This window comes from Mobula hypostoma, chromosome 6 (genome assembly GCF_963921235.1).
Source record: "Mobula hypostoma chromosome 6, sMobHyp1.1, whole genome shotgun sequence".
Lineage (NCBI taxonomy): Eukaryota > Metazoa > Chordata > Chondrichthyes > Myliobatiformes > Myliobatidae > Mobula > Mobula hypostoma.
Window position 1 is genome coordinate 67,648,231 of NC_086102.1, and position 25,574 is coordinate 67,673,804.

The window sequence follows — 25,574 nt, forward strand, 5'->3', positions numbered from 1 at the left end:
AAAATCTCGCAGGAAGGTCTGTAAAGCCTTTCAACAAACTATAGTTCATAAGGCAATAATGTGACACTTGTTTGGTTAAGTTTAATTAATGATTAGTGGCTCCGTCTGTCTAAGTAGACAATGGATGTACCTCTGGGTGATGAATATGGAGATTCTGGGCTACCCAGACATCAAGATCCCCCTCTCGGCCTCACTGATGTAGTCCAAAGGAATGCAAAGCAGTGCATTTGGCATCAGCTTGGCTGCAGGAGCTGCCGAGAGGTGACGTGATATGTCATCCAACCGCCTTAGGGGCTCCACTCCGGATTTGTGTAGGGTTTACTTATTAGCCTTCTTTTCTTCCGAAGATATCCACAAGGCAGTGGGATCCGTAACCCTGGACAGGGGCCCATACCGGGTACTGTCAGCCGGAGTCAGCTGAGCCCGGGACTTGTGTAGGGCAGGGTCGTCACGCCCTATAGAAGTGACATATGGAGCCACTACCCACTACCCACTACCTTGGTTAAGTTTAATTCAGACAAAACTCAAGAATTGAATTGAATTCAATTGACTTTATTTTTTACATCCTTCACGCACATGAGAAGTAAAAATCTTTACGTTACGTCTCCGTCTACATGTGAAATCTGCAATCATAGTAATTTATAATAAATAGAACAGTCAATGTAATATATACATTCAAATCAGTGTGAGTTAATCAGTCTGATGGCCTGGTTGAAGAAGCTGTCCCAGAGCCCGTTGGTCCTGGCTTTTATGCTGTGGTACCATTTCCTCAAAGATGACCAGGTTGCAGGTTGTAGCGGTGGCTTTCCTCGGAGGCTCAGAGTTAGATGTCAAAACAAGCGTAAAAGTGATCGAGCTCATCTGGCAGAGAAGCAGCGTTGTTGGCAGCACCACCACATTTGGCTTTGAAGTCTGCGATGGTATGCAACCCTAGCCACAAGGCACGTGTGCTATTCGCTGTGAATCTTGACTCAATCTTGTCCCTGTATTGTTGTTTCTCAGACTTGATAGTTTTGTGCAGCTCGTAGCTGCTTTTCTTGAGCTCTTGTTGATTACTGGCAATGTAAGCTCTATGTGAATGTGAAGTTATCCACTTTGGTGGCAAAAATAGGAAAACAGATTATTATCTGAATGGTGGCCGATTAGGAAAAGGGGAGGTGCAACGAGACCTGGGTGTCATTATACACCAGTCATTGAAAGTGGGCATGCAGGTACAGCAGGCGGTGAAAAAGGCGAACGGTATGCTGGCATTTATAGCGAGAGGATTCGAGTACAGGAGCAGGGAGGTACTACTGCAGTTGTACAAGGCCTTGGTGAGACCACACCTGGAGTATTGTGTGCAGTTTTGGTCCCCTAATCTGAGGAAAGACATCTTTGCCATAGAGGGAGTACAAAGAAGGTTCACCAGATTGATTCCTGGGATGGCAGGTCTTTCATATGAAGGAAGACTGGATGAACTGGGCTTGTACTCGTTGGAATTTAGAAGATTGAGGGGGGATCTGATTGAAACGTATAAGATCCTAAAGGGATTGGACAGGCTAGATGCGGGAAGATTGTTCCCGATGTTGGGGAGGTCCAGAACGAGGGGTCACAGTTTGAGGATAGAGGGGAAGCCTTTTAGGACCGAGATTAGGAAAAACTTCTTCACACAGAGAGTGGTGAATCTGTGGAATTCTCTGCCACAGCAAACTGTTGAGGCCAGTTCATTAGCTATGTTTAAAAGGAAGTTAGATATGGCCCTTGTGGCTACAGGGGTCAGGGGGTATGGAGGGAAGGTTGGGGCGGGGTTCTGAGTTGGATGATCAGCCATGATCATAATAAATGGCGGTGCAGGCTCGAAGGGCCGAATGGCCTACTCCTGCACCTATTTTCTATGTTTCTATGTTTCTATGTTGTGCAGTAAGTGCTGTTGGCACGGAACTATTGATCCAGGGTTTCTGGTTTGGGAAGATCCTGACCAACTTCTGGGGGACAACATCGTCGATGCACTTCCGGATGAAGCACGTGACTCCATCCGTGAACTCGGAGACATCTCATCATGGAAGATATACCAGTCGATGCCATTGAAGCAGTCCTGCAGCTTGGAAGCCAAATGGTCGGACCAACAGTGGACGGTTTTAACTATGGCCTCCTCTTGTTTCAGCTTCTGTCTGTACGTTGGTAAAAGCAGGATTGAAGGGTGATCTGATTTTCCAAAAGCTGGGCAAAGGAAAGCTTTGTAAGGATTGCGAAGGGAGTATAACAGTGGTCAAGTATCTTAACTCCATGAGAGCTCACCTGGTTGTGCTGACAAAACTTCAGAGAGACTTCCGTCAGCGACTCTCGATTAAAGTCACCGGCGATGATGAAGGCAGCCTCAGGGTGTGTACTCTCCAGCGTGTTGATAGTCTCGTACAGTTCCTTGAGAGCTCAGTCAGTATCAGCCTGCAGCGGAATGTACACCGCTGTGATGATAACATCAAGAATATTAATACCAATGAGAACAAAGAAGCCAACTTGTTTGATAACAAATTCTCTACCCTCAAAAGATAATTGGCAGGTCAGCGTTTTTAAACTGCATTCTGAAACTGTGAAATTGAATACCTAAAACAATAGGGGATGCAGACTCATTTGACTCTTTTAAACACCAGCTTAAAACCTTGCTATTAACTAACATAATTTATCTTTTATTTTCATGTTTGCCCTTTATCCCATTTCTTCCTTTGCAAAGCACTTTGAATTTCATCTCCTGTATGAAAAATGCTCTGTAAATGTTATTAACATTATTTCTTATTTTTTCTCAGCTCAAGCTGGTAAAACCCAAGGGGCGGAGAAAGCCAAGCAGACTCATTTCTCAATTGCTAGGAACTTTTGGACAATTCTAGTTGCATTTAGTATTTGGGATGATACCAGGTGTAGATATTACCATTAGGACAATGTTTACCCTGTTCCATAGTCTTTCAATTTCCTCTTATAATTCAGCATATTTCTTATGCCTTTCATTTATTGATTTCTGTATGTTATATGTGTTTGGAATGGCTATATCTATTAAATAAGTTGTTCTTGCTCATTTATCTTGTAATATTATACCTGGACAATTATTATGGTTGTCCTATCTATAATAATGGATCGGTCATAATATAATGTACAGCACTCTGACTCTAAAACTGCATCATGCTTGTAAGGTATGATGTCTTTTATGAGTTTGCATTTTAAAGCAATATTTTAGTGAGTAATGTTTACCTCTTGATTGTGCTTGTGTACATAACAGATTGAGTTAAACTGTTGCAGGATCCTGTAATGTCCTTCCATCGTCTCTCAGTTTTACATATTGGAACTCCCTGCCCACCAGTACTCAGGCAAGACCTTCAGATAAAATGCAAAAGCTCAAGAGAGCTGTTTCTTCACCTCTTCTCATTTTCATATCTTGAAAATGACCTAGTGAAACTGGTTCCATTTCCCCACAACATCTAGGCCATAAAGGCCATAATTGCTTTTGTTAGTAGGTTGATACAACCGAGAGGCTACTAAGTCAAACGCATCACTGTGGTGCTGATGTCCATCTGGGACAGGCCAAGCATGGAAAGTGCAACCATGGGATTTAATAGTAATCTAGCAAATTAATTGGCACCAATCTTGGTAACAATAATTTATCCTGGATTTAATATTCAGTGAGCTAACTTGATTCCTGCAATAGGTTGATTAAATATGATGAGAGGAGGGCTCCTCAGAACCTAATCATCTGCACAAATGAAGTTGCGTATTATTGGCTCAGTCACATGGGTACATATTAATCCCAAGCAACTGTTTGTTGTATTTACCACCTTTACTTCTCATTAACCTTGAAACTCTACCACAATCTACATAAAAGTTGTTTTATTGCTCTTTCCTTCTGAGGAACTTCAAGCTGTTAAACCCTTCATGATGCATAACTGATTAGTTCTGGTATAATTCCACGAAATCACTTTATGCATCTATTTAAGTGCCTCCTTTTGATTATTTGGAAACCAGAACTGTTCACAGTGCACCAATTGTTATCTGACAATTAGTCTTCATAAAATTAACACAACTTCTCTGCTTTTATTCCCATTTCTCCAGGAAGGAACTGTAGTCCTGTTTTTGCATTTTAATCATATGCTTATTGAAGTGCAAATTGCATCACTATATCCCCTGAGTACCCCTTACCATTATTTTCTATGTATCATCAGGTTTCAATTCTTCCTACCAAACAATATAGCTTCACAATTATTGGCTCATTTGTCAATTAAATACTAATACAAATTTATTAATATCCTCCAGTCAAAGTCTGATGATTACTTGTCCCAGTTTTGATGATAAATTCTCAAAATTGAGATTCCTGTGTTATTGTCAAACCAAAAATAAGAAATGATTCATTAGAGATGTAACCTGCAGAGGAAGGTAACATCTTGCAATTGAAACAAATGCTTTTCTATACTAGTTTTGATTACAATCACAGTGAGATTGTATATTTTTCTTTTATCACTCTAACAGGCAGATTGAATGAGGAGACTATGCATTTTGTCAATATATTCTGTAGTCATATGTTAAACACGATAAAACATGTTGAATCCGCCTTGCTAAAATATTAAACTGAACTATCTGAAATTAAAATAGGTCTAATTAATGAGGCATGGTCAACATATTGTAATGCTGGCATTAAGTACTTTTATTGTATTATAGTTATATATAGATTAAGCAACATGAAATAAACTTAAGAATGCATCGTGTGACTTGTCAACCTTTACTGGCTTTCTAGTGTGGAGTTAAATGGTAACCATTGCTGCAATATATTATTGCCAATGCTGATCAGCTGGTTAATTAATGTTAATTGATGCACTTTGTGTAGGGTAATTCAGAGTCATATGAATTAGATCATATTAACCCCTCGACAAACATAAATCCTGATTCATTTTCCAGAAGGTTACTGTCTATGCCATTAATTCAATGCTGGACACACCCTTTGATCCTTTATCAAGTATTCTGTTTATACCATATATTAGTCAAATGAAACTGACAATGATTGGACATAAGTTTTAAATACATTAATGTGTGTGTTCTTGCAGGAAGACTTCAGTAATTGTTCTATGATTTTCTTTCCAGCAGGGTGTCATCTGTTATTAGTTGTCATATAATGTCCATGAGATACAAAATATTTAATGACAATTGTATTATTAATAACAAGAAACAGTAGTTCATTTCAATGGGTAATTTACCAAGGTACTCAAAATAGCTGCATGTTTACAGAAGTGTATATCTGGGAATCAATTTTCTATTCTAATCCTGAAATAAAATGCAAATTGAAACATAAATTACAAACACTGAATAAGAAGACATTGTTCATGTAAGTAATTAAAGGAATAACCTTTTTCCAAACAATCCACTCAGCAATTACAGTAAATTAGAAATGATGTTAACAGGTAATCTCTGAATGCATGAAAAAGCAGGATCTCCCAGTGGCCACACGTTTTAATTCCACGTCCCATTCCCATTCTGATATGTCTATCCACGGCCTCCTCTACTGTAAAGATGAAGCCACACTCAAGTTGGAGGAACAACACCTTATATTCTGTCTGGGTAGCCTCCAACCTGATAGCATGAACACTGACTTCTCTAACTTCTGCTAATGCCCCACCTCCCCCTCGTACCCCATCCGTTATTTATTTATATACACACATTCTTTCTCTCTCTCTCTCCCTTTTCACCCTCTGTCCCTCTCACTATACCCCTTGCCCATCCTCTGGGTTTTCCCCCCTCCCCGTTTTCCTTCTCCCTGGACCTCCTGTCCCATGGTCCTCTCATATCCCCTTTGCCAATCACCTGTCCGGCTCTTGGCTCCATCCCTCCCCCTCCTGTCTTCTCCTATCATTTTGGATCTCCCCCTCCCCCTCACACTTTCAAATCTCTTACTAGCTCTTCTTTCAGTTAGTCCTGACGAAGCGTCTCGGCCCAAAATGTCGACTGTACCTCTTCCTAGAGATGCTGTCCGGCCTGCTGCGTTCACCAGCAACTTTTATGTGTGTTGCTTGAATTTCCAGCATCTGCAGAATTCCTCGTGTTTGCGTCTCTGAACGCACGGTTTGTTTCCTTTTATTTCTCAGGACATGGGCTTCTCTAAGTTGACATTTTGACCAACCCAATTGCTGTCATGAAGATTGTGCAAGCTGTTTTTCTAATCCACAAACAGAGATACAGTCAAAGTACACCATGAGGAACATGGAAAAATATCCAAGATGGCACGTAAGATAGAGAAAAAATTGGGGAAATTTTTCCCATTATCCTCCTGTCCTGTTCTGAAACTGGAGATATTGGGAAATAGGTGCAAGTTTGGTGGGTACTGCAATGAAGCTTTACCACTGTGTACATTGTAGATGTTCACAGAACTGTTTCAGGTCAGTGGAGAGAGAGAGACTCTTATAAGTTGATAAAAAGTGATTTACCCATCTTGGTGAATATAGAGCATTCCTTACACTCCTCAGCCATACTTTCTGATGGGTAAGTTAAACAAGAGGGTGAACTACCTGCCTCTGATTTGCTCCCATAATCATTACATTTATGTGGTGCGTCCGATTCTGTGCAAATGTTATTTCCCACGGTTTAGGGCCATTTACTCTTTAATTCCTGCTGATGACATTCTAAAGGTAATATGAATTACAAATATATGCAATCATTAGCCCTACTCATAACATTACCAAAAAGCCTGCTGATAGTCTGTCCATGGACCTTCTGCAGTATTTGAAGTGAAGAGTTGCTTGGTCTACAAATTTTGGAAGTCCTTTCCATGCCAGTGAGGGTAAGAATAAGATGATCTGGTTGATGAATGTGTGGCTGAAGAATTGGTGTTGGGGGCATAGGTGTAGGTTTCAGATTTGTGGATCATTGGGATCAATTTTGGGGAAAGTGTGGCTTGTACAAAAGGGAGGGGTTAGTTCTGAACGTGAGGGGACCAATATACTTTCAGACAGATATGGTAGAGCTATTGGGAAGAGTTTAAATGAGTTTTGCAAGGGGGTGGGAAACAGAGTAAAAGTCAGAAATGGAGTAGTTGATGTAAGGTTAGATGCAGCATGTAGAGAGACATTGAGGAAGGATAGACAGTGGGTAAGGCATAAATGCAGTCAGTTGGATGGGCTAAAAAAATGTCTATCTTCATGCGAGAGGTATCAGCAACAAGGGTGATATACTTAGAACATACATCAGTGCATGCAACTATGATGTTGGTGCCATTACAGAGATTTGGCCCCCATAAGAGGAGAGAATGATTGCTGGCTGTTCCAGGGTTTCAAAAAGGACAGGGAAAGAGGTAAACGAGGTGGGAGGGTGGCATTGCTAATCAGGGGTTATATCACAGCTGCGAAGAGAGAGGATGTCATGGAGGGACCACCTACTGAGTCAGTCTGTGTGGAATTAAGAAACGGGAAGGAACCAATCACTGTATTTGGAGTATTCTCTTGACCACACAATTGCAACAGAGACATTTGAAGACCAAACAACTCACACAAAATGCTGAATGAACTCGGCAGGCTAGGAAGCATCTATGGAAAAGAATAAACAGGTGACATTTTGGGCCAAGACCCTTCATCAGGGCTGGAAAAAAGATGAGTGGTTAGAGCAAGAAGGTGGGGAGGGGTGGGAGGGGAGGAAGAAGTACAAGGTAGTAAGTGATAGGTGAAACTGGGAGGGGGAGGGGTGAAGTAAAGAGCTTGGAAACTGACAGGTGAAAGAGGTAAAGGCTGGAGAAGGGGGAATCTGATAGGAGAGGGTAGGAGACTATGGAAGAAAGGGAAGGGGGAGGAGCATCAGTGTGAGGTGATGGGCAGGTAAGGGGATGAAGTTAGAGAGGGAAACAGGAATGAGATTACCAGAAGTTCAAGAAATCAATGTTCATAGCATTGGGTTGGAGGCTACCCAGACGGTATATAAGATGTTGCTCCTCCAACCTGACTGTGGCCTCATTGCAGCTGGAAAAGTGAAAGGTCTGAAGGTAGATGTCACATGGACTTGATAAAATGTACCCCATGGTTCTGAAAGAGTTAGCTGAAGAGATTGCGGAGCCTTTAGTAGAGATCTTTCAAAAATCAATAGATTTTGGCGTGGTTCCAGAGGAATGGAAAATTGCAAATGTCACTCCATCGCAGAAAAGATACGAGCTTGGATAGAGCATTGGCTGATTGGCAGGAGGCAAAGAGTGGGACTAAAGGGAGCCTCTTCTGGTTGGCTGCCAGTGACTACTGGGTTTCACATGGGTCTGTGTTGGGACTGATTCTTTTAATGTGAAATGCAATGACTTGGATGATGGAGTTGCTACCTAGTGGGCAAGTTTGCAGATGATATGAAGATAGGTGGAAGGGCAGGTAGTTTTGGGGAAGTAGGGTGGCTACAGAAGGACTTATATAGATTAGAAGAATGAGCAAAGAAGTGGCAGATGGAATACAGTGTTGGGAAGTGTATGGTCATGCACTTTGGTAGAAGAAATAAAAGAGTAGACTATTTCTCAAAGGAGAGAGAATTCAAAAAAATTATGTGCAGAGGGACTTGGAGTCTTTGTGCAGGATTTGCTAAAGGTTAAATTGTAGGTTGCGTCAGCGGCGAGGAAGGCAAATGCAATCAACACATACAAAATGCTGGAGGAACTCAGCAGGCCAGGCAGCACCTATGGAAAAAAATACAGTCGATGTTTTGTGCTGAGACCCTTCAATAGGTCTGGAGAAGAAAAGATGAGGAGTAGATTTAAAAGGTGGAGGGAGGTGGAGAGATAAACACAAGGTGATAGGTGAAACTGGGAGGGGAAGGGATGAAGTAAAGAGCTGGGAAATTGATTGGTGAAAGAGATATAGAGATGGAGAAGGGGGAATTTAATAAGAGGGGACAGGTTGAGTCTGTGGTAAAAAAGGCAAATGCGATATTTGCATTCATTTTGAGAGGACTAGAATATAAAAACAAGGATGTAATATTGAGGCATTATAAAGCACTAGTGAGGCCTCACTTGGAGTATTGTGAGCAGCTTTGGGCCCTTATCTAAGAAAGAATGTATTGGAGAGGGTTCAAAGGAGGTTCATGAAAATGATTTCGAGATTGAAGTGCTTGTCAGATAAAGAGCATTTGACGACTTTGTGCCTCAACTTACTGAAATTCAGAAGAATGATGGGGGGACTTCATTGAAACCTCTTGAATGTTGAGAGTTGATGTTTAGAGGATGTTCCCTATGGTGGTGAAGTCTAGTACCAGAGGACACAGCCTCAGAATAGAGGGACATCCTTTTAGAATAGAGATAAGGAGGTATTTCTTCAGCCAGAGAGTGGTGAATTTGTGGAATTCATTGCATTGCCATAGGCAGCCGTGGAGGCAAGTCATCGGGTATGTTTAAGGCAGAGGCTGATAGATTATTGATGAATCAAGGCATAAAAGGATACAGGGAGAAACCAACATTGGGGGTGTACTGAACAGTGAAGAAGGCTATTAAAGCTTGCAGTGGGATCTGGACCAGCGGGAAAAATAGACAATGGAATTTAATGCAGGGAAGTGTATGGTGTTTCACTTTGGGAAGACCAACCAGGGCAGGTCTTAAATGATGTGTGATAGAGCACTAAAGAGTGTGGCAGGACAAAGGGATCTGGGAATACAAGCTCACAATTTCTTGAAAGTGCTGCCACAGATAGGTAGGGTTGTAAAGAAAGTTTTTGGCATATTAGCCTTCATAAATCAATGTATTACGTACAGGAGTTGAGATGAAATGTTGAAATTGTATACAATGTTAGTGAGGCCTAATTTGGAGTATTGTGTGCAGTTTATGTCACCTCCATACAGGAAAGACGTAAACAAGGTTGAAAGAATATAGAGAAAATTTACAAGGATGTTACCAGGTTTGGAGAACCTAAGTTATAAGAGAGGATTAAATTGGTTAGGACAGTATTCTTTAGAACGTGGAAGACTGAGAGGCTATTTGATAGAGATCTACAAAATTACAAGGGGTATAGAGAGGGTAAATGCAAGAAGGCTTTTTCAGTATGGTTGGGTGGTCTACAACTAGAGATTGTGGGTTAAGGGTGAAATGTGAGAAGTTTAAAGGAAACACGAGGTGAAACTTTTTCACTCAGAGGGTCGTGAGCATATTGAATGAGTTACCAGCACAAGTGGTGCATGTGAGTTTTGGGTTTCAATGATTAAGAGAAGTCTGGATAGGTAAGATGGATAGTTGTGGTATGGTAGGCTTTGGTCCTGGTTCAAGTCTATGGGAGTAGGCAGTCTAAATGGCTTCGGTATGGACTAGATAGGTTGAGAGGCCTGTTTCTGTGCTGTACCTCTCTGTGACTCTAAGAGATCAGCATAACATCATGGGTCAAAGGGCCTGTACTGTGATGTACAGTTTTATGTTCTGTGTTCTATGTTCTAAGTATTACAAAAGCCACTGAATAGTTACCCCTTTAATCTCCATTTCCTTTAATTTGATTGGAAATCCTTAAAGTCAGTCAGTCAGATGTTTGGTCAGTCAAAGCAGTTACTCAGTCCTCCCAACTAAAATTGAGGTTGTCTCCATCTTCCAAGATGGGGTACAATGCAATCTGATCCCAATGCAACTCAAGTAGGTTACTTCCATGTAGCCATGGATGCATTGAAAGCATTGTTGTGCATTTCCTCCATCATTTCTATCTTTTTTTAAAATCACGAGGTTTCATTCCTGAAGTACCTTACAGGAAAGGCACACCTTCCCCCATTGTTGTTCATTGGCAAATGGGATAAATAACCTGGCCACAACAAAGAACTTCTAATAGCAATGGAAAATAACCAGTTTATCCGTTTTACTGATAACTTAAGAGTTAGTCCAAACATATCCATTGTTTCTCTTTACAGAAAAAATATTTTCTTCTCCACAGCATAAGCAGATGATGCTTCAGTCTGATCTCATTGAAAATGCAACAATTGCAGTGAAGCACTCCTTTGGTAGCCTACTGAAACATTTGTCTTGATTATATATTCAAGTGTTTGCACCATGGGAGTTGAAGCCACAACCTTCTGAAGCGGAGGTGAGAACATTTTCACTGAGCCAGCATAAGCCTGGATTCCAGTAAAAGAACTTCATAAAACCATTTTTTTTCCAAAAATATGATGTTTATTTAGTATTGTGAGGCATATAATAGTTTTGGCCTTTCTCAAACTGCATTTTATTACCTCATTTGTGAAGTTTTATTTTCACATTCTTTGTCAAAAGCTGGAAAAATTAGAAACAGTGTAACAGAACTGATGGTATTTAGTTTTTATTCATATGTAGCAATATCAAGCTCAATATTTATAAATGTGACAAAAATAAGTAGACAAGTATTTTGGCCCCCAAAGTTTGAACTGTTTGCACTTCTGTTTAAAGAACAATTGCTAAACAACATTTCACAATTTAAATGTTAAGCAAGTATTTTGGTTAAAATAATAAAAGTTGTTTATTGAATATTTACTTTTACTCTTAAGTGAATAATGTAGTGTGATTAAATCATCGACTGTGAAGTACTCACATTCATAGACCCCTGTCAACATGTTTTTTGCTTATTTATGTATCTGTGCACTTAAAGACTTGTATCTGGCAATGTCAGAATATTTCAAAGTACTAAACTTGGAAAATTATACATCTTTTCCACCTGACTTACTAAAAATGCAAAATTCCCCAAATGTATTTGTTGCCTCTCAACTTTGAAGTTGATCCACATTAAAAGGAACTGATCAAGAAATAGCAGCAACTGCCATGCTACAAAATTCCCTCAGTGGGTAATCTCTGACTGACCCCAGGATGTGCGATTATATGGAAATTAGATTTTGTTGGATTCAGTGGATGGACCACGAGGTATAACCATGCCTTACATAGTACTGATATCATGTTGAATATTCTCCCTTTCACAGCTTCAAGTTATTAGAAATTATTACTACAAGCCAGTTAAGTAGTTTTGAAATTGAATTACTACTATAAATGGAGGAAAAACAACACTCAGTTTATGTAGAAAGGTTCCACAAACAGTGAATTGATTGGCTGAGGCGCTCTCTCAAAAATCTTAAGCTTTATTTTGTGCTTTACTGCACTGCATTTTGTTACCTCACATTTATCACTTGTTTTTTTTGCCTAATTCATAAACAGTTTTATTGTTGAACAGCTGCTGGCTAAGTAAATTATTCTGCATTCAACAATTAGCAAACAAAAGCTACAAAAATGAATGATATTTACTCAAATCAGCTATCCCCTTCCCTCTTCCAAAAGGTTTGGAAAATACAGAAACATTAACCATTTTCTTGAAGTTCCAGTTATAAACAATGAATGGTATTTGACTTGTTTAACAATGAAATCACACTTTCAATGTTCACAGATAGTAGGAAGGGAGGAATTAATTTATTATAGAGTCATGGAAAAGTACAGCACAGAAACAGGCCCTTCAGCCCATCTAGTCAAACCACTTAAACAGCCTAGTCCCATCAACCAGCCCCCGGACCACAGAACATCATATACCTCCCATTTATCTACCTACCCAAACTTCTCTTAAACATTGAAATTGAGCTCGCATGCATCAGTTGCGCTGGCTGCTCATTCCATACTCTCACAACCCTCTGAGTGAGGAGGTTTCCCCTAATGTTCTCCTTAAGCATTTCACCTTTCACACTTAACCTATAACCTCTAGTTGTAGTCCCACCCAACCTCAGTGGAAAAAGCCTACTTGCATTTACCTTATCTTTACCCCTCATAATTTTGTATACCTCTATCAAATCTCCCCTCAATCTTCTATTATCCAAGGAATAAAGTCCTAAGCTGTTCAATGTTTCCTTACAACTCAGGCCTTCCAGTCCCAGCAAAACCCTTGTAAAATTTCACTGTACTCTTTCAACCTTCTTTACATCTATCCTGTCAGTAGGTGACCAAAACTGCACACAATATTCCAAATTAGGCCTCACCCATGTCTTATCCAACTTCAACATTACATATCCTGTACTCAATACTTTTATTGCTACACCAAGTTTCAAAGAATAATGGACCTGTATTCCCAGATCCCTTTGTTCTACCACACTCCTCAGTGCCCCACCATTCACTGTGTAAGACCTGCCCTGATTGGCCCTACTGAAGTGCAACAGCTTACACATCTGTATTAAATGCCATCTGCCATTTTCCAGCCCATTTTTCCAACAGGTCCAGATCCCGCTGCAAGCTCTGATAGTTTTCCTCACTGTCCACTACACCTGCAATCTTGTCATCTGCAAATTTGCTGATGCATTTAACCACATTATCATCCAGATGGTTGATATAGATGACAAACAACCTCGAACCCAGCACCATCCGAGTGGCACTCCACTAGTCACTGATCTCCAGTCAGAGAGTAACTATCTACTACCACTCTCTGGTTTCTGCCACAAGGCCAATATCTAATCCAGTCTGCTACCTCATCTTGAATGCATCTTATTGCTATGCATTACACACCATTTTCACAACCATTTTCAGTTAGAGAAAACTCAACCTATTAAAATAGATAATTATAGGACAAGATCATGTTCATTTTCTTTTCCTTGGAAGCTATCTGGCTGGAGCAAAAGATTATATGCATCTGACTTTCCTCTTTCAGGGAAAAGAGATTATCAATTACTTGTGCTGAATTGAACAATACCTCTTGTCTATTTCAATCTAAGTTTTACTAACAATTTTCTGCTCTGTTCCATGCAATAAACACTGAATATTTCTGTGATTTCAGATATGCTCCTAAGTGTGCTCACAAGGGCAAGTTGGAAAGCTGTGTTCCTAAGGGACATGAGACCTGGCAATTTTAAGCCTTGAAAAATTATCTGGCCAGAGTCCGCAACTAACAGGCTTAAAAATGCTATGTTTCAGTTACTAGAAGTTGTAACAGTACTCATGTTCTGGTTGGACTGGATGAATTTCCTCAGAATTTGGGCTTCTGCATATATTGCACTGAGGTTGCAAGTGAGAAAAAAGGCAAAGAAAATTCACACATTTGTGTTCCTGTAAACTCAGTTGAATTAACTTTGATCAGAATAGAAACCATAGAAACCATAGAAACTACAGCACAGAAACAGGCCCTTTGGCCCTTCTTGGCTGTGCCGAACCATTTTCTGCCTAGTCCCACTGACCTGCACACGGACCATATCCCTCCATACACCTCCCATCCATGTATCTGTCCAATTTATTCTTAAATGTTAAAAAAGAACCCGCATTTACCACCTTGTCTGGCAGCTCATTCTATACTCCCACCACTCTCTGTGTGAAGAAGCCCCCCCTAATGTTCCCTTTAAACTTTTTCCCCCTCACCCTTAACCCATGTCCTCTGGTTTTTTTCTCCCCTTGCCTCAGTGGAAAAAGCCTGCTTGCATTCACTCTATCTATACCCATCATAATTTTATATACTTCTATCAAACCTCCCCTCATTCTTCTACGCTCCAGGGAATAAAGTCCTAACCTATTCAACCTTTCTCTGTAACTGAGTTTCTCAAGTCCCGGCAACATCCTTGTAAACCTTCTCTGTACTCTTTCAACCTTATTTATATCCTTCCTGTAATTTGGTGACCAAAACTGAACACAATACTCCAGATTCGGCCTCACCAATGCCTTATACAACCTCAACATAACATTCCAGCTCTTATACTCAATACTTCGATTAATAAAGGCCAATGTACCAAAAGCTCTCTTTACGACCCTATCTACCTGTGACGACACTTTTAGGGAATTTTGCATCTGTATTCCCAGATCCCTCTGTTCCACTTCACTCCTCAGTGCCTTACCATTAACCCTATATGTTCTACGTTGGTTTGTCCTTCCAACGTGCAATACCTCACACTTGTCAGTATTAAACTCCATCTGCCATTTTTCAGCCCATTTTTCCAGCTGGTCCAAGTCCCTCTGCAGGCTCTGAAATCCTTCCTCACTGTCTACTACACCTCCAATCTTTGTATCATCAGCAAACTTGCTGATCCAATTTACCACATTATCATCCAGATCATTGATATAGATGACAAATAACAATGGACCCAGCACTGATCCCTGTGGCACACCACTAGTCACAGGCCTCCACTCAGAGAAGCAATTCTCTACCACCACTCTCTGGCTTCTTCCATCGAGCCAATGTCCAATCCAATTTACCACTTCTCCATGTATACCTAGCGACTGAATTTTCTTAACTAATCTCCCATGCGGGACCTTGTCAAAGGCCTTACTGAATTCCATGTAGACAATATCCACTGCCTTCCCTTCATCCACTTTCCTGGTAACCTCCTCGAAAAACTCCAACAGATTGGTCAAACATGACCTACCACGCACAAAGCCATGTTGACTCTCCCTAATAAGCCCCTGTCTATCCAAATGCTTGTAGATTCTGTCTCTTCTGTCTCTTAGTACTCCCTCCAATAACTTACCTACTACTGACGTTAAACTCACCGGCCTATAATTTCCCGAATTACTTTTCGATCCTTTTTTAAACAACGGAACAACATGATCCACTCTCCAATCCTCCGGCACTTCACCGGTAGACAGCGACATTTTAAATATTTCTGCCAGGGCCCCCGCAATTTCAACACTAGTCTCCTTCAAGGTCCGAGGGAACACCCTGTCAGGTCCCGGGGATTTATCCACTTTAATTTTCCTCAAGACAGCAAGCACCTCCTCCTTTTCAATCTGTACAGTTGCCATGGTCTCACTACTTGATTCCCTCAATTCCATAGATTTCATGCCAGCTTCCTCAGTAAATACAGACGCAAAAAGCCTATTTAAGATCTCCCCCATTTCCTTTGGTTTCGCACAAAGCCGACCACTCTGATCTTCAAGAGGACCAATTTTATCCCTTACAATCCTTTTGCTCTTAATATACTTGTAAAAGCTCTTTGGATTCTCCTTCACTTTGACTGCCAAGGCAACCTCATGTCTTCTTTTTGCCCTCCTGATTTCTTTCTTAAGTATTTTCTTGCACTTCTTATACTCCTCAAGCACCTGATTTACCCCCTGTTTCCTATACATTTCATACAACTCCCTCTTCTTCTTTATCAGAGTTGCAATATCCATTGAGAACCAAGGTTCCTTATTCCTATTCAATTTGCCTTTAATCCTGACAGGAACATACAAACTCTGCACTCTCAAAATTTCCCCTTTGAAGGCTTCCCACCTACCAATCACATCTTTGCCAGAGAACAACCTGTCCCAATCCACGCTTTTTAGATCCTTTCTCATTTCTTCAAATTTGGCCTTCTTCCAGTTCAGAACCTCAACCCTAGGACCAGATCTATCCTTGTCCATGATCAAATTGAAACTAATGGCGTTATGATCACTGGAACCAAAGTGCTCCCCTACACAGACTTCCGTCACTTGCCCTAATTCATTTCCTAACAGGAGATCCAATATTGCATCCCCTCTGGTTGGTCCCTTTATATACTGATTTAGAAAACTTTCCTGAACACATTTTACAAACTCTAAACCATCTAGACCCCTAACAGTATGGGAGTCCCAATCAATGTATGGAAAATTAAAATCCCCTACCACCACAACTTTATGTTTCCTGCAGTTGTCTGCTATCTCTCTGCAGATTTGCTCTTCCAAGTCTCGTTGACTATTGGGTGGTCTGTAATACAATCCCACTAATGTGGCCATACCTTTCCTGTTTCTCAGCTCCACCCATAAGGATCTAGTAGACAAGCCCTCTAATCTGTCCTGCCTGAGCACTGCTGTAATATTTTCCCTAACAAGCAATGCTACTCCCCCACCTTTCATTCCTCTGCCTCGATCACATCTGAAACATCGGAACCCCGGAATATTAAGCTGCCAGTCCTGCCCCTCCTGTAGCCAAGTTTCACTAATTGCTACAACATCATAATTCCACGTGTCAATCCACGCCCTCAACTCATCCGCCTTCCCCGCAATACTCCTAGCATTGAAATATATACACCTCAGAAGATTTTTACCACCACTCACAACCTTTCTATCAGCGGATTTACTTAAACTTTCAACATCATTTATTTTCACCCCAGCCACACTGTCAGCTCTGGCACTCTGGTTCCCATCCCCCTGCAAATCTAGTTTAAAGCCTCCCCAATAGCACTAACAAACCTCCCTGAAAGGATATTGGTCCCCCTGTGGTTCAAGTGTAACCCGTCTCTCTTGTACAGGTCCCACCTGCCCCAGAAGAGGTCCCAATGATCGTGAAATCTGAAACCCTGCCCCCTACACCAGTTCCTTAGCCACTTGTTCCTCCTCCAGAGCATCCTATTCTTACTCTCACTGGCACCTAGCACAGGTAACAATCCTGAGATTACCACCCTTGAGGTCCTGCTTTTCAACTTCCTACCAAGCTCTCTATACTCACTGTCCAGGACCTCTTCACTCTTCCTTGCTATGTCATTGGTACCGATGTGCACCACGACATCTGGCTGATCACCCTCCCACTTCAGAATGTCATGCAATCGATCAGAGACATCCTTGACCCTGGCACCCGGGAGACAACAAACCATCCTGGATTCTCTGTCACGACCACAGAACCTTCTATCTGCACCTCTAACTATCGAGTCCCCTATCACTACCGCTCTCCTCTTTCTCCCCCCTCCCTTCTGCACTGCAGAGCCAGACTCAGTGCCAGAGATCCGGCTACTGCAGCTAGTCCCAGGTAAGTCATCCCCCCCAACAGTATCCAATGCGGTATACTTGTTGTTGAGGTCAATGGCCACAGGGGAACCCTGCTCTGCCTGCCCTTTCCTCTTCCCTCGCCTGACAGTGACCCAATTTCCTGTCCTCTGCTCCTTTGGCGTAACTACCTCCCTGTAGCTACGATCTATAATCTCCTCATTCTCCCGAATGATCCACAGGTCATCCAGCTCCTGCTCCAGTTCCCTAACGCGGTTTGTCAGGAGCTGCAGCTGGATGCACTTCTTGCAGGTGTCATTGTCAGGGACACCGGAGGGCTCCCTGACTTCCCACATCCTGCAAGAGGAGCATTCCAACATCCTGCCTGGCATTCTCACTGCACTAAATAGTCTGAACAGAAAACTTACCGGAACCTACCCTGGCCTCTGCCTGCTCTTGCCGAAGCCTGTTTGAGCCAAAGCCGTCCCACTCTGACTCAGCCCACTCCGACGATGGCCGCTACAACGATGGCCGCTATATATGGTGGTCTGCTTTTTAAACCTTTGCGCGCTACGTCACGCGCCTGCGCAGTGCAGACCCTTCTCCCCGAGCAGTTCTTTAAAAAAAAACGACTTTTTCGACCCGAAATTCTTCCGCTCACTTCTTCAGCTACTTGCTTCGACTGAATAAGAATCAGGTTTATTATCACAGACACGCCATGAAAGGTGTTGTTTTGCAGCAGCAGTACAGTGCAATACATAAAAAAATTGCTAGAAGATTATATATATAGAAACATAGAAAATAGGTGCAGGAGTAGGCCATTCGGCCCTTCGAGCCTGCACCGCCATTTATTATGATCATGGCTGATCATCCAACTCAGAACCCAGCCTTCCCTCCATACCCCCTGACCCCTGTAGCCACAAGGGCCATATCTAACTTCCTTTTAAACATAGCTAATGAACTGGCCTCAACAGTTTGCTGTGGCAGAGAATTCCACAGATTCACCACTCTCTGTGTGAAGAAGTTTTTCCTAACCTCGGTCCTAAAAGGCTTCCCCTCTATCCTCAAACTGTGACCCCTCGTTCTAGACCTCCCCAACATCGGGAACAATCTTCCCGCATCTAGCCTGTCCAATCCCTTTAGGATCTTATACGTTTCAATCAGATCCCCCCTCAATCTTCTAAATTCCAACGAGTACAAGCCCAGTTCATCCAGTCTTTCTTCATATGAAAGACCTGCCATCCCAGGAATCAATCTGGTGAATCTTCTTTGTACTCCCTCTATGGCAAAGATGTCTTTCCTCAGATTAGGGGACCAAAACTGCACACAATACTCCAGGTGTGGTCTCACCAAGGCCTTGTACAACTAATAGTGCAAAAATGGAGCAAAATAGTGAGGTAGTGTTCATGGGTTCGTTGTACTGTCCATTCTTCTACAAATGCAATTACATTTCTCAATATTAAATTTTATCTCCCAGTTAATGAGAATGTGGGTGCAATGTCATAAAATGACAAACTCTAACTATAGGATCGCATTTGAGATAATGTCCGTCACTGAGGTACTCACAATACTTCCATTATTTAGTGAAACGCGTCACTACAATTGTTGACTTTGATCAAATGACTTATTTTCTTATAACTGAAAAGGCTCTGCTAATAATGTATCATGTAGTTAAAGAAAATTGTTCATCATTGCCGACAGTAATTGCATTCTACCAAATATATTTTAATGGATTAATTGACATTTTCTCCTACTCATCTCTTCTTTCATTAAACAATAGGAAAAAAACTTGGAAACAGAACTGTGATGAAGTGTTCGAAAGCTGAACATGTAATTTTGAAAAGTAGGTTTCACAATCTTTGAGTTTTATTTGGTAATCTGCTGAAATCTGAAATCATGCCTTTACATTGTAATCAATGATAATGGTGTTAATTAACAACAACTCCACTTAAAGATAACTAACTTGTAATGGTTAAAAATACTAGCAGTTCCAAGAGTGGTAATGATTCATCATAGGTAATGTTTACACATTAATTGACATTATCCTGTGTGAAATTGCATTGCATAAAGGATCTCCCAATGTCAGCCCAAGGTAAATGACACATCAGTCAAAGCTGATATCAATCCACTCTCCCAATCCTAATAGGCTGGTGAGTAAAATGACTCCAATAAAGTATGAAAGTAAATCTTAACTCAGAGGAAAAGCTTCATGATTCAGTTTATAATAACGTAAACAGATTACTAGTCAGTTAATATGCTTAACTAATTTATTTGTGTATGTAATTAATCTGTGGTAGAACTTCCACTGTACAGGATCACAGGAGGCAGCCAGTTCCATCACATGCTTCGCTCTGTACTGCTGCTGCAAAACAACAAATTTCATGACATATATCAGTGATAATAAACCTGATTTTTATTCTGAACAATGCATACATTAAAACTGGGTAAAAATAATTTAACTTTGATGATTACAAGATACTCATGACACATCACAACCAAGGAAATTACCATTGCTCAGGGGAAAGAAAACTCATTTATTGGCAGGGCATTCTACTTTAATCAAAATAAGTTACTGATTGGCTTGTATCAAAATATTTGTATATTTAAATTTGATTGTTCTGAACTTAAATATACAAATATCTTAATGTTGAGAATACAAAGGAAAATGAAAAATACTGGAATTACTGTATGTAGCAGTCCTGACAGCATTTGTGGAACGGGACGTGTTGAAGTTGCCAGAGGCATGCAAATAAAAAGGATAAACTTACCCTAAAGAAGAATTATAAAAATATTCAAGAAAAGGTCCTCACACCTTATGAAACTTTATGTCTGAATTAAGCAATGAATAATTAATCTTTTCGAGGTCTAAACAGGACATAATATCACTAAGCCATTGAGCGTGAGTGGGTGGGGCAGCATCTTTCCACCTAAGAAGAACCAACTGTCTAGCCAAGAGAGAGGCAAAAGATAATGTACGGCATTTAGTCGGACTCAAGTTCAAACTTATATCACCCAAGGTGCCAAAAACAGCAACCAGAGGGTTAGGTTCTAAATGGCAATTAAGAATTTGAGATAGGGTTGAAAAAACTTCTCTCCAGGATTTCTCTAGACTAGGACAGGTCCAATACATATGAGTAAGGGAAGCCTCAGCCCATTTACACTTATCACAGACAGGACTAATGTCAGGGTAAAACCTCGATAATTTAGTTTTAGACATATCAGCCCTGCGTACAACCTTAATCTGCAAAAGGCAGTGGCGAGCACATAGAGAGGTTGAGTTGACTGACTTAATAATTAAATCCCAAACTGCATCAAATAAGGAGATATTTAGATCTTGTTCACAGGCAGTTCTAATTTTATTGAAAGGGGCACACCTCAAAGTCACTAACTTATCCCGAATAGCAGAAATTAAACCTTTACGCAATGGATTGATACAAAGAAACAAGTCCAGAACACTTTTCTCAGGCTTCTCAGGGAAGTTTGATATCAAAGGGTTAATGAAATGTCTAATTTGAAGATATCTAAAGAAATGAGTATTAGGTAGATTAAACTTTACAGACAATTGTTGAAAAGTTGCAAAACGATTATCTATCAAAAGATCTTCAAAGCGCCTAATACCCTTTCTATGCCAGTTGTAAAGTGTTGAATCCTGCATAGAAGGTAGGAAAGGATAATTTCATAATTCTTCTTTAGGGTAAGTTTATCCTTTTTTTGGTATGCTCCAATCCTTTACTTTCAGCTTTTTTTTGTAAGTTATACGTTTTTTTGTTGTGAATTACATTATACTTTTAGTAGTCGGCATGATACTTTCTTTTTTCCTATATTTATTTACAGTTCTTTGGGGTTGAATGCTCCGATTGATTTATTTTTCTTCTTTTATTTGCAAATGGTTGGCCTGTGTTTTTCTATTTCAGTGGGAGATTGGGGTGGATACTAATTTTACATAATACTCTTTTGGGTGCTTTTTTTCTTATTGCTATGAATTACATATTGGATTTGTTTGTTTCGCACTGTATAAATTTCCATTTTGTTGTTGGGTTTTCTCTCTGTAGTTTGTTGTAGAAATGCATAAAAAAATTAATTAAAAAAAAGAAATTGCCACTGGATGACTTTAGATTTTAGATTAGATTAGATTATGAGGACACACAGTCCTCTTTTATTGTCATTTAGTACTGCATGCATTGAGAAATGATACAATGTTCCTCTAGTGTGATATCACAGAAACACAAGACAGACCAAGACTGAAAAACTGACAAAAACCACATAATTATAACATATAGTTACAACAGTGCAAGCAATACCGTAACTTGATGAAGAACGGGCCACGGGCATGGTAAAAAAAGTTCAAAGTCTCTCAAAAGTCCCATGATCTCACGGAGACAGGAGAAGGAAGAAAACTCTCCCTGCCATGCTTCCAGTGCCGCAAACTTGCCGATGCAGCATCCTGGAAGCACCCAACCACAGTCCGACTCTGAGTCGTCCGTAAACTTTGAGCCTCCGACCAGCCCTCCAACACCAAGCACCGAGCACCACCGAGCGCTTCGACCCCAGCCCTGGCCACCAGCAACAGGAAAAGCCGAGGATTTGGGGCCTTCCCTCCAGAGATTCTCGATCACACAGTAGCAGCGGTAGCGAACCGGGCATTTCAGAAGTTTCTCCAGATGTTCCTCCATGCTTCTCACTTCTGTCTCCATTAAATCAGAATTATGCACGGCCCCTATTTAACAAATACGATATCATTTCACTGGAGAGGCTGTGCGCGCTGTGTCGTGCCACCATCTTCTCCTCCCTTTTAATCAGAATTAAGAGATGCAGATGTTTCAGGTCACAGGCATAAGGAGGAGGAGTGGAAACAAGTGATTTGGTAGAGACAACAAGAGATTAAATAATACGAATGGTGCCACCACCAACAGGAAGAGGTTGGAAAAAATTACTGAATTACAAAAAGTAAATAGGAAATATGAAAGCAGCAAAAGAGGATAGATGAAAGCAGAATGCTGGAAATGAGATACAAGGAATAGCTGATAATCTAAAATTTTTGGATTTAGGTCCATGTAACTTACTGCAAGGTGATATGCACATGTTGCACCTTGTTAGAGTAGTGTAAAAGACTAAAGAATAAGATGCAGAGTGTAAGGGGCATAGAGAATTAGAGTGATGGGCATCTCAGGGCTCAGGGTCACCCAGGCAGACAGAATGAAGTTGTTCTGCAAACTGGTCACTTAATCTTTGTTTGGTTTATGTAACATAGCGATCACATCATGACATTGAATAAACCCACTATATTGGAACAAGTGCAAATAAATCTCTGCATCACTGGGGAAGAGTGCATAGGGCCCTTTGAAACAGGAAAAGTGGTAAAAGTGTAGGGGTCCTTTTACCTCTTTTCTGTTGTCCTGATGAAGGGCCTCGGCTCGAAGCATTGACTGTTTACTCTTTTCCATCGATGACGCCTGACCTGCTGATTTCCTCCAGTATTTTGTATGTGTCGAAAAGGATAGGGAGTTGCACCACCTGCAGTCACCGAAGAAGAATGTTATAAGAAGCAGAGCAGATGTTGGAGAAGATGGAAATGCACCATTCACTTCAGAATCCTTAAAGAGGATGTGGTGGGGACGTGACGATGAGAGAGTGAAAGAAATGCACGGCGGTGGCATTGCATTGAAGCTGTTGGAGATTCCAGGGATGATCCATTGAAAATTGAAGGCAAGGATGAGGGAACCCTATCCCAAGCATGTTGGGAGGAAAGGGAAGATGGGAAAAGGGACTGATAACTTCTCAGGTTGGTAGAGGGATATTCTTGGTCAAGTATGAAGGAAGTGATAACACAGGTACTTGTGTGGAAGATGGAATCATCAGTCCGAAAGCAACTGAACCAGTGACTCTGGTTAGAATGGAATCCTCCGTGAGGAAATGTATCAACAGCTGCAGAAGTCTGTGGTCTTGCTATGGACCTTGCTCAGTAATCCAGCCCTGTAATGGAGATAGAGGAGGTAAGATCCATGGGTGGGCTGTGTAAAAATGAATACTGGGTTGAAACTGAGAGAAAAATGATGAAAATTTTGAAGTATATACCATAACAGAACACCATTAAAAATGGTGAGGATAAGGGCCTGGGTGGAAATGGAAGTAATGTTTCCACTTGCCATACAGATCTAGTATAGGTTCAACCCATACTGGTTCGACAAGCTGCACCTTTTATTCTGAAGTAGTGAGGAGAGAGAGTTCTTTGAAAAGTTGTTCAAGGTGGGAACCAGGTCAGTCAGAAGAAGAAAGGAGTTGGTGGATGTGGAGTGGAGATGGATATATGCAGTGAAAATGAACCAGTTGGCAAAACTGTTAAAGTGGAGGAAGTCATAGATATGGGGGATGAAACAAGGAGCTAAAGTTAGAAAGAATTAAGTTTGAATTTTTCCAGGAGTTCCTCATCACTTCTGTTCCACTCGTGCTCCAACATAGATTCTATTAAAGTTAACTTATGCTGTCATACCAAAATGTTTTTAATAGTTAAAGGAACAAGATGTATTTTTGAATGTTAATTTTTAATATTCACAATTTTTAAAAGGTTAACCTTTTTTAGTGTAAAATATTCTTTGAATATTTATCTAGCAGTCTTTGACAGTTTTGTCAGTTGATGGGCACAAGGTCAAGACTTGGCTGACTATCTATATTACTTAGGGAGAAAATCAGGGCTTGTTGCTTGTAGCAGGAAATCCTTCTCTGCCCAGAAGCCAGATTTGAGGATGCTTGTTTCTCAGAGTAATCGCAGGTGGTTTGCCACTCATCTCAGTATACCAGGGAAAAGCATTGATCTATGGGATGTATGTTTTCCACTGTGGATACAAGGGAACATGCTATAATAATTAAAGCAAAATATAATGACAGGGCAATCCTATTTCAGTATCATCTCACTCAGGAGAGTAACCTGAATGTAATTATGACAAGCATAATTTTTCCAATTGAACCATGCTATTTGGCTTAATTTCCACTATACTGAAAATTTACTTATCAAATAGTCAATGCCATATAGATTTAAAATCGAAAACTGTTTCAAGACTACCACAGAGCTCTTCCCCAAATGAAGTATTTCAATTTAATCGTCTATTCTTAGAATTATTGATCATAGTCCATTTCTTTCATTTAGATTTTACATTTAGCTTTTTCTTGCATTAATTATTGTTGGAAAATTAAAACTTAAATGATGAAAACTTACTGGCAGTTAACTGATAACTGCATGCAGCCACCAAAGGTTAAAATATTGAATCCCTTAATGAGGAGTTTCAATAGCACAAATGATGGAATATTTTCATTTGCATAATGTACACCATTGTAAACTAAAATGAGAGGATACACACAAACAGCTTGAACTTTAATTTGGTTTATGCACTTTGTGCCACTAGTTGCAGACCCTCAATTCCCACTTGCTTCCTTCTAGCAAGAAGTAAAGTTTTGTGCATTTTGGTATAATTTATCTGACAGACATGTTAGTGTATTTAGAAAAAAATAAAACATACTCAAGAAGTTTGACAAGAATTAAGAGGGAAAACATTGCTTCAAACTTTAAGTTTGTCCATTGGTCATACTCATACGAAAATAAAATATTGCATCTGTTGAAAACTCAAAATATTAATAGAAGTTACAACACTTAGCATCCGTGGAGAAAACAATGCTCACACTTCAGTTTAACTACCTTCTTTAGCAGAATGTCATTTTATCTTAGTGCTGTACACTAAGACATTGTGCGAAAATTTTGATCCTTTGATAGAAATAAATCATGAATTTTGGAAAAAAGTATTATTCCAGCTGGTTAATGGTTTGGAGTAGGCTTCCGACAACTTCAACAAATTAACTTCCTTTTGGTTAATGAAGCATAGCCCAAACAGAACCAAACACTTATTTTAAAAAGCACCATATTTAATTTTGGTCAATTTCGAAGAAATGATGTAAAAGGAAAAGAAATTAAGGACATAGGATATTGTGTTGAAAATGTCCTAATTTA

General features: G+C 40.4%; 1 long non-coding RNA gene across 2 annotated transcripts in view; it reads left to right on the plus strand.

Annotated features, from left to right (window-relative positions):
- Positions 1-10,917: 10,917 nt before the first annotated feature.
- The window catches only part of LOC134348079 (uncharacterized), a 104,484-nt gene continuing 89,827 nt past the window's right edge, over positions 10,918-25,574 (plus strand). For both annotated transcript variants that reach the window (XR_010018349.1, XR_010018348.1), the window contains exons 1-2: positions 10,918-11,021; positions 19,356-19,418. This is a non-coding gene — a long non-coding RNA (uncharacterized LOC134348079). The remainder of the gene's footprint in view (positions 11,022-19,355; positions 19,419-25,574) is intronic.